The 10,887-nt window shown below is 37.4% G+C and overlaps 1 pseudogene; it reads right to left on the bottom strand.

Annotated features, from left to right (window-relative positions):
- Positions 1-352: 352 nt before the first annotated feature.
- On the bottom strand, positions 353-566 carry LOC127421671 (uncharacterized; annotated as a pseudogene).
- Between the last annotated feature and the right edge of the window lie 10,321 nt (positions 567-10,887).

Raw genomic sequence — 10,887 nt, 5'->3', positions numbered from 1 at the left:
CCGATTTCTTTCTACGTATAAACAACTTTACTGCCATTCTTACCAGCGTATGCAATGTATGTGAGTGTTGTACGTTTTGATGTGAAACACTGAGAATAACCTGATTGACTTATTGTCATCCAGAAACTGTTGTTGTCATTGCCCATATGAATGAATGTGATTGTGTGAATTTGTTTTCACCTTGCCAATGAGCTTTAGAAAACCCTTTGCTCTTGTTCTCAAGACAGCAAAATGTCAAGTCATTTTTATTTGTATAGCACTTTTCACAACACAGGTTTCAAAGCAGCTTTACAGAAAATCATGCATTAACAGAACATGAAACTGTAATATCTATAAAGTCTTAGAGTCAATGTGTAGTTTGATTAAATATGATTGGAAATTGCAGAGGCATAGATTCTGGGGGGATGGGGGGAGGGGTAACCACCCCAATAATCAAAATAAGCAAGTACGACCCCCCCCCAATATTTAAACCATGATCAATGGAAACATGCAAATGCTTCACGCTGATACTAAACTGATAAGAACAGATACTACACTTCATCTTCACCAAAAGGCCGAGAAGCAATAACCTGAAATAGATCTGAGAGAAGAGAGTCATTCAGACAACTACAGATCTCACTGACAGTGTTATTAATATTAATATTAGACAAATTAAAACTATAAACTACTCACAAATACAAAGAGCAAAACTAAAGCCCCTCTCAGAGACTGTGTGAAGAGCTTTGAGATTCTCGAAAATAAGAAGCTGAAAACCTTCAAAATACGCTGATGTTTTTCTCCATCCGTTATCATGAGTTCTCCATCATCCAATCAAACACAAGAACAGAGTTTGTGGACAATAAAGCTATCAATAGCTAGTGGTAAAAGGTGAAAAGTGGTAATGAGTCTAGAGGCCCAAAGGAACAGGGGGGCCCACAACAAATTCAAAACTGTATTATTTTAATAGGAAAGGGGCCCAGAGCAATATATAGTCAGGGGGCCCAGAGTTCCCTGCTACAACCCTGTCCAAACTACAATCACTGATGACGATAAAAGCTTAAAACTGTGTTATCGACTAATTTAAAAGAAAGAAAGATTTAAGATAGAGATACTAGCTGAAACTAATCTTTGCTGTTTTAACGATCAACTGTGAAAATTACCTCTGAACTCATCGGAGAAAATCCCCACAACTTGATCAATGAATGATTGTTGAATATCTCCAAAGTGTTTAACAAGTTTGATATTGTTTCCTTATGATTGACTCCATCCATCTGTTAATTTAATGTGGCCATACTGCAGTCACGTGAAAAAACGTCTTAATCTCCATTTCTAAATAAAACGACTTGACGATTTGACGATTGTGCCACAGATTATACTGATTAACAACAGTCAAAATTCAAAAAAGCTCTAAATTCGGGGGTCTGGGTATCTCAGCGAGTACTGACGCTGACTATCACACCTGGAGTCATGAGTTTGAATCCAGAGCGTGCTGAGTGACTCCAGCCAGATCTCCTAAGCAACCAAATTGGCCCGGTTGCTAGGGAGGGTACAGTCACATGGGGTAACCTCCTCGTGATCACTATAATGTGGTTCTCGCTCTCGGTGGGGTGCGTGGTGAGTTGTGCGTGGATGCCACGGAGAATAGCGTGAAGCCTCCATACGCGCTATGTCTCCGTGGTAACGTGCTCAACAAGCCACGTGATAAGATGCGCGGATTGACGGTCTCAGACGCAGAGGCAACTGAGATTCGTCCTCCGCCACCCGGATTGAGGCGAGTCACTACGCCACCACGAGGACTTAGAGCGCATTGGGAATTGGGCATTACAAATTAGGGAGAAAAAAACATTGGCTGCACATTCCCATGTAGAGGAGGGTTCATCTGACTCCACACAGCAACTGGACATTGTAAAGCATTGATGCATTCTTTTCCTAAATGAAGAACATTTGTCTGATTATTCATGAACATTATGCATAATATCTCCAGTAGGAAAGTCAGACTGGTTTGGAACAACGGAGGGTGAGGAAATTACTCTTGGGCGAACTATTCATTAAAGGTGTTGAAGCTCTATTTGTGTTTGTTTTGCTCGTTTTCTAGTGTTCATCATTGCAGTGAGCAACAATGAAGTCTGTCTCAGCCCTCATGTCAAAAGGAGTCTGTGGAGAAGTTCAAATCATTGAGGTTTCACTGGCAGATGGTAACAATACTTCAACAAATGGAGCTCTGGGTGTGTGACTGGTGTATATCAGTGGCCTCCTTTACACCTGGCATTAACTTGTATTTCAAATGCCGATAGTATCTGTATATTCCTCAGCTAGACTGCATTTACACCTCGCAGTTAAACGCATCTCCACTGTGACTGAATAGAGATCCCATCTATAAATCTTGACATCAGCAGTCTCCTTGGCAATGGTGATTTCAAGCTCAATTAGCACCATCAAGCACTAAGAAGTGTAATCGAGCTTGAAATCATCATTGTACCTAGAGACTGCAATGCCAAGATGTAAAATGAGAAGGAGTAATATTTTGGTCTGTTCTCATCCAAAACTGATTGGATTAAACCACTGGAGTCTTATGGGTTACTTTTATGCTGCCTTTATGTGCTTTTTGAAGCTTCTGAGTTCTGGTTTCCATTCACTTGCATTGTATGGACCTACAGAGCTGAAATATTCTACTAAAAATCTTCATTTGTGTTCTGCAGAAGAAAGAAAGTCATACACATCTGGGATGCCATGATTTTTGAGTGAACTATCCCTTTGAGGAGGACTATAGGGCAGTTACATAGCATTATTTCTGGTCAGTCTGATATGTGGGTATGATTTGGTGAACTGAATTGACCGTGCTGAAGGATTAGATAGGCTAGTTATATGGTGTGTTTTGAATTTTGACTCCCTGCGAAACTGTATCTCAAGGGACTCTGGACTAATCTGGGCCCCGTTTTCCAATAACGACTGATCTTAGTGGTTAAGAGCGTTTTCTACGAGCAATTTTACAAACGTTCTTTATATTTGTCACGCGTTTCCCAAAACTGCACGTAATATAAATGTGCGAGGATGCTGAAATGTGACCGTGTAGTGCTGCTTGTCAGTGTAACTTTATAAACATTTGTAATTTACCTAAATATTTCACTTAATTAATTACACAATTACATATTGTTTTGTACAGAACGATCTATTTATTTTACACAATCATTGCTTTGTTCGTCAGGTGTGCATTTTTTATATTTCGTTTTCACAAATTGCTCTGTTTGTCGAGATGAAAGTTTCCAGGATCAGGATTATTCTCAAAATGCGGCCCCCTCTGAAAGTTCAGCTGAACAGATATAATAAACAGATTGAAAAGACTGAAAGGCAAACTTGGCAGAGATCCAAATAACCGACAACAGGAAGTGCCGCAATCGTAAGGCTTCAGACATACCAACACAAGTGTCCAAGGCAAGCTGTCCCCATTTAATACATTTCTCATTTTGATTGTCTTGGTGGAGAAATGAGTTACCATACACACGTAATTTCCCTGCCATGAAACTGTATTTTGCATTCCATCATTGTCCTTAAATGATGTTGGTGGTTTAACGATGTGTGGAAATGTGTAATGATTGTGTGCACCAAATAAAACTTCTGACGCTAAATTTTCCACTGAGGTAAAATCTGTGAAACGCGCGAATCGAGGGCGTGCACGTGATCTTACACCGATTATGATTTATAACCCGACGGCGTGTAGGCCTACAGTCATGTAAACGGTTTAACCCATATTCTTTTATCGTGGAAATGTCATAAACTGTCCTTGGATTGTGCTGTGCATGTAATTAAAAGCGCTCTGGTGACTTATTCAATGTGTGCACGTGTTGTGCATGTCTGAGAAAAGTTTTGATATCAAAACCAGAGGAAAACCCCATGATTTTAAAACGAATCTCGGCTAAACGTGGTTGTTTATTCTTTCTTGATTTGTCTGGATTTTTAGAAATTGTTTGAAAGAACTGCAGACCTCCTGTACAAAGTTTGAACAATGACACTTCCTGATGGTTATTTGGGTCATTAAGAGAAGTGTTGGGTCTCTGCTGTACATTTGTGGATGTAATGCAGCATTTGTCCAGCAGTGAGCAGGACTGCACTGGTCAAATCCTTCAAGATGCTGGTGGTTTCTGAAATGAATTTCAAATGAAGTATTTGAGCATTTTGTTTTCTAATTTAATATATTTTTGTCTTTTACTGTTCCTTAATTTCTTTATAAAATAAGAACTTCATTGATTTAATTCAAACTTGATTTGTTGGAAAGTACTTTGTAATTCTTACTATTAAATATAAATCGTAGAGCTCTCTAATTCAATAATAAGTGTTTATTTTGTGTACATCTTATTTGTTATCATTAAACTGGATTTGCATTTGGTCACCCTACTGTTTAAATATCATGATCAGCATTGACAAAAAAATAAAAAAATAAAATGAGTGGTTGAAAACGTGTTCTAGAGTCAGATCTGTCCCTATATATATATATATATAAATATATATACTGTATGTATATTGCATGTTCTGTTTCTTGGCAGAAAATCTGGTCTCTGCAGTCATAGTTGCATTCAGGATCAGGAATACATTTGTCCATTAAGGGGCAATATTTGCCTCCTGGATTTGATTTGATTTTCAGGGGCATTTTGTACCTTTTAAAGGGTATTTTGTATAACCAAAAAAGAAAATATACGGTAACCTAAAAATCTTTTATGTCAAATACTTAATCAATGGTTTAAAATGTATTCTCAATATGAATAACTTGACTACATAAATTGAATCAATATCTACTCATACTTTATACAGTAATACGCATAATGAGGTGTAAATAGAGAAATTCATTATGGGAGCATTTTTTGCTCCTAAATGTCGAGGGGTATTTCTGTCACTTTCATTTTTGTCCCTCTTAATTTCTGCCCCCGGTTACATCATTGTGGATTCAAAATGACGCTGGATTTAGAGGTGTTGAAATGTGGTTGTTTTTTCAGTGTGTTGCTACTCTAAAGTGTTCGAGGTTTGTTTACAATTCACAATGAGTAATAGAAATTGTGATGCTTGTCTTGACTCACACCATTAAATATTTTAGATAATTTTACCATTTATCATGTTATCATAATAAAGCATAACAATGTCAGTTCTGCATTTGCGAAATTTGTACCAGAGAATTTTGTAAAGATTATTTTGAAGTGTTCGTAAGTGCTCCTCTCTCATGTGTGTGTGTAAGTGTGTGTGTGAGAGTGTGTGTGTGTGTGTGTGTGCGTGTGTGTGAGAGTGTGTGTGTGTGTGTGTGTGTGAGTGTGTGTAAGTGTGTGTGTGAGAGTGTGTGTGAGTGTGTGTGTGTGTGTGTGTGTGTGTGTGTGTGTGTGAGTGTAAGTGTGTGTGTGAGAGTGTGTGTGTGTGTGTGTGAGTGTGTGTAAGTGTGTGTGTGAGAGTGTGTGTGAGTGTGTGTGTGTGTGTGTGTGTGTGTGTGTGTGTGTGTGTGTGTGTGTGTGTGTGAGTGTGTGTGTGTGTGTGTGTGAGTGTGTGTGTGTGTGTGTTTGTGTGTGTGTGTGTGAATAACTGTATTAGATACATACATACATAATACATACACACACACACACACACACACACACACACACACACACACACACACACACACACACTCACACACACACACACACTCACACACACACACACACACACACACACACACACACACACACACACACACACACACACACACACACACACACACACACACACACACACACACACACACACACACACACACACACACACACACATATATATAAATGTATATACACCTATAATGCAATAAATATTAGGATGCATCAATATCATTTTGTCTCTCCCGATCCGATTCTGATAGTGATTCTGACCAGTGTTGTTGTTTTTTTCTTAATGAGTTTAGAAAATCTAAAACTCACTGTTTTGAGCTGATTGGCATGACTCTTTTATGTGTTAAGAAACAAAAACCTCTAACTACACATTATTTCATTTGTTGTTGTTGTTAACCAGTATTTATATTTACAGTATATGTGTGGTGAAGCCATGCTAAAATTGTCATATTTGGAGTTTAAAGAGGTGATGTTAAAATAGTTGGATGGAAACCCTGATTCACATGTTCATTATTTTACTACTATTATTTTTTATTTTAAAAGCAATAGTTCACCCAAAAATGAAAGTTATGTCATCACTTGACTTTTTCTAAATCTTCTGAGGTTATATGATATTTTAGTGTGAGCAATATACCCAAATATAAGTGTCACAGTTATTCACCGTTCTGTTCCAAGGACTCTTATTTTGATAAGTTTTCAGTTTCTATTGTCTTCAGTTTTCCCCAACTACATTTCCCATAATGCACTGCCCTCATCACAGCCATCTGTTCCCAATCCTCCTCACCTGTTCTCCATTCTTTCATCAGCACCTTTGTGTATAAATACCCTCTAGTTTGTTCCTTCCTTTGTCAGTTCTTGAATTGTTACTAGTTGGTTATGGATTATGTTGAGTTGTTACTTTGTAGCGTTCCACTCCAGCGTATTTCCTTGTGTGATTCCTTGTAAGATATTTGTTCCACTCCAGCATCTACCATTAAAAGACTGAAAAGTTACTCCTGCGTCTCCTCTCTTCCATTCCACTAACCAACATTACAATAATATTGTTATCCTGTTATCTTACAATTTAAAAATGAGATTTGTTTGAGTTACATTGACACGCCTGATTATGTTGGGTTTACCCAGTTCAACTACGTTCTTTCTACACAAAGTGTTTGTGTTGAGATTACACAGTCATTTTAAGTTAAGAAAACTCATTTTAAACATGTAGAACCAATCAAGTTCAGCCAATAATAATTATTATTTTTGTAATTAATTTACAGAAGTCCAGACTTTAAAGCCTTTTATTATACGTTGGACTTTTGGTTATTTTGGTAACACTAGTGTTGCAGAAATGACACCCTTCACCTTTTAAGTGAAAAGGGAGGTTTAGAAAATGTGTGATGTGTATGTCATCCTTGTACATACTGGTTTGTGCAAATGTAATTAATAATAAAGATTAGAGATCCAAGAATAGCAACATGCAAACAAACAGACAACCCTCTAGTGTGAAAAACACCACAGACATTGGAGCACCAGCTCACACAGACTGAAAATGACGTTAAATAAATTTTCTAATCAAATGAGGGAAACAGTAAACCACATTACTGTTAAACATCAACACAACAGGACGTCTTTGATCTGATGTCAGTCGTCTGTCACTGGTTACTCTGGGATAAAACAAATCCCATTATTTTTATCTGCAATTTGTTTTGAATATCGACACACGCACTCTTTGAAATTCATAGACTGTTGGTAGACTGTCCTCACACAACAACACAGCACTTCCTTAAGATATAAGATAACATAAACAGCAATATACTGTCGTTGTTGTTTTTCTACCTTTTTGCTTAAGAAACATCACTACAATGTCCTGACAGAAATAAAAAATGCATTTAAATGAATCACACTGTAAACCCTAATGATCAGAATAATTGTTTTCAGCATGGAAAAATTCAACTAAACAACTAAAAGTAAATTAACCTTTAGAACTTTCTCTTTCTCCTGAGTTCACCTGAATTGAGATTAATGAACTTGTCTTTTTAAATGTACATGCCCCATTGAACTTAAAGATGTCCCGTAGCCTCTCAATCTACACTACCAATGTTGCAGTGGCAGCGTATAGATGCAGAGACTATTGCGCATTTTTGTCATTAAACAGAGTTGGTGAAACCACACATTCCCCACAAAGCTTTGGTTTGTAATTAAAATGGTGTAGGCTATTGGGCATTCCTCATCAAGCTTTACTCCATGTATCTGTGTTGGGGACAACATGAATATTTTTAGTTTGGTTACCTGAAACTGGGCAGGGGATTCCTAGTTCTCCTAGTGTACGCTGAGTATGGCGCTCGACAGGCAGAGTACATGTTAAAATGAAGTGTTATATAATGTGTCTTTGTGGGAGATGAATGTAAAGGGGTAAGACTTGTAAGTGTTTAATGTTTTGTTGTGTTAAATTTGCATTAAGTTGTTTTACTCATTGAGCAATTGCAATGCATATTGAAGCATAGTGTTTCTGATTCGCATGCATTCAGTATGCGTGCAATCACTGTACAAGTTAGTTCTAGCGAGTACTACCTATAGTTTGGATTCCTCTACTTGAAGTATTTAAGTTGAGATTACATGGTCATTTTAAGCTCAGCCGAAGAGTTACATTTAAAATTAAGTGCCATCAAAATGTATGAGACAGCCAATGCAATATTTCAAGTTGAGAACAATAACCATACATGTGTAGTATGAAATCAAAATCTGACATTTTGATTAACTTAAAAGATTTGATGTTGCCTCAACTTTTTTGAGGATGGGTTTACAGTGCAGTTCATGTGATCAGATTTATCACTATACAGTGTTTCAATTCAGTTGTATAAAATAGGATATTTTGTAGATTTATAAGTGTATATTTGGTATTTACATGTTCATTTTAATATTGTCAGCCTAATAAATAGCAATAAGGTGATATTAATTCTGCAATTGGAACTTTAATAATATCATCTGATTGTTAAATTTAAAATATCTCTATATCTTCTTTAATATATTATTTTAATAGCTTCAGTGTTGTCAGTAGCTTGTGGTGTAGCTAACTACTCTTTAAGTTAGGGTTAGGGTTAGGGTTAGGCTTGTACTCTATCATGGGAAACTGTTTCAAAGTAACTCCACCAACACTATGAATGTAACAATGGCATATTTGGTTGCATTTTTGTCTTATTTCACAGAGAACGTTCAGATGGTGAAATGGAGTGTGTGTTTGTGAAAGCTGTGAGCGGGCAGCGTTCTGTGCCAAATGTTACCAACTCATGACGTCATGTGAGCAGGTACGTCACTGACTAGTGGGAAGGATACAGTCTTTTTTATTTTATCCCCTTTTCTCCCAATTATGGAATGCCCAATTCCCACTACTTAGTTGGTCCTCGTGATGGCGCGGTTACTCACCTCAATCCGGGTGGTGGAGGACAAGTCTCAGTTGCCTCCGCTTCTGAGACCGTCAATCCGCGCATCTTATCATGTGACTCGTTGTGCATGACACCGCGGAGACTCACAGCATGTGGAGGCTCATGCTACTCTCCACAATCCACACACAACTTACCACACGCCCCATTGAGAGCGAGAACCACTAATCACGACCACGAGGAGGTTACCCCATGTGACTCTACCCTCCCTAGCAACCGGGCCAGTTTGGTTGCTTAGGAGACCTGACTGGAGTCACTCAGCACACCCTGGATTCAAACTCGTGACTCCAGGTGTGATAGTCAGCATCAATACTCGCTGAGATACCCAGGCAACACTTAATGAGCTATTTAATGTCTGGTTTTGGGAGGATTCATAATGAAATCACCTCAGATATTTGACTGTAGATGTAAAGAGAGATCTCATAATGACAGATTGTAAAGATACTGACAGCTGAGTTAATCACAGAGGGGTGGAGATGAAAGATGGCAATGTCTAGCAACACTTATGAAGCCAGTCTTCTTTCTGAAGCTCCTCTTCTCATAGTTTACCCGCTGCGAGTTTAAGATCACACAGGCTCTAGTGAGTTTTATAGTTTTGAATACAAGTATTGTGCTCATACATTTTCCACACACACACATACACACACACACACACACACACACACACACAAACAAAACATTTTTGTCTTATTTTCTGGTAAAAATATCGAAACATCCTAAAAACGGTACAAAATTACTTGAAGTAGAATGGCTTAAGATAGTAAGTCATGTTTTCAGAGAAATCTAACAAAATTTGGTGTGGTTTCTGCTTAAAACAAGAAGAAACAATTTGCCAATGGGGAAAGAAAATAAGCCTGTTTTCCCTTTGAATCAGGTTTTTTCTTACCCCATTGACACATTTTTTCTTGTTATAAGCATAAACGTGTTCTAAATGTAGATAGATTTCTCAAAAAACAAGACACAATAATGTGTTATTTTGCTTCATAACTAAATGTATCTTGTTCTAAGTATGTTCATATATTTTTACTGGAAAACAAGACAAAAATACTTGGCAAGAACATGTTTTTTTGCAGTGTATTTTCTGTGTCACAACCATGATGTGTCCACTCTGTCGTTAATAACACAGATTTATTCTGTATTTTCAATTAATTTTTACTCAGAGTTGAATGTCAGATATCTCAGTTATTATAATGAATATTTGCCATGACAGTTAACATTGTTTTTCTATCTGATGGTGTTGACACTTATCAAGTGATAGGTGAAGTAAACCTATTGCATTTTGTGAGGAAATTATTAATCTGCAGGTTGCACCCAAACACACTGTAGGTAAATAACTCTGAACAGATTAATTAAAATGAGCTGCTTGCTATATAAATATTTATTTCTATTTTCATTTGAAATGCAGAAGGACTGGTTTCCATTTGTACAGGGGAACATTCTGCTAAATTTGAAGTGTATTTGATGTGTGACTCTTTGCAATGCTTTCGTGGCAACCAAAGTGCGTTAGTTTAGTGCATTGGAATGCAATGGATATGCGTTGTGATGTTTTAGTACGTCATTCACATGCGAGTGTAACAACCACATGCAAATAGTGTATTCACATGTAACATCCACAGAACTCATAGAGGAATACTTACAATCAGTTTGCATGTGGAAACAGGAAGAGCTAAATTTGAATGTGAATTCTTCACCAGAATCTGATCATGATGGTTATTGATTATTCTCTGCCGGCACAAATCAAATAAAGCTTTTCAGCATCAGAAGCTGGTGCAGTTAATTTGTCATGAACTGTTTCAACTTTAATGTTTGTGTGTGATTATGCTGCCTTCATTTGGAAATGATAATGCTTCTACTATGTAAAATGG

The sequence above is a fragment of the Myxocyprinus asiaticus genome, chromosome 30 (assembly GCF_019703515.2).
Source record: "Myxocyprinus asiaticus isolate MX2 ecotype Aquarium Trade chromosome 30, UBuf_Myxa_2, whole genome shotgun sequence".
NCBI lineage: Eukaryota > Metazoa > Chordata > Actinopteri > Cypriniformes > Catostomidae > Myxocyprinus > Myxocyprinus asiaticus.
The sequence above is the reverse complement of the archived record's forward strand: the minus strand, read 5'-3'. Positions and strand labels throughout refer to the sequence as shown.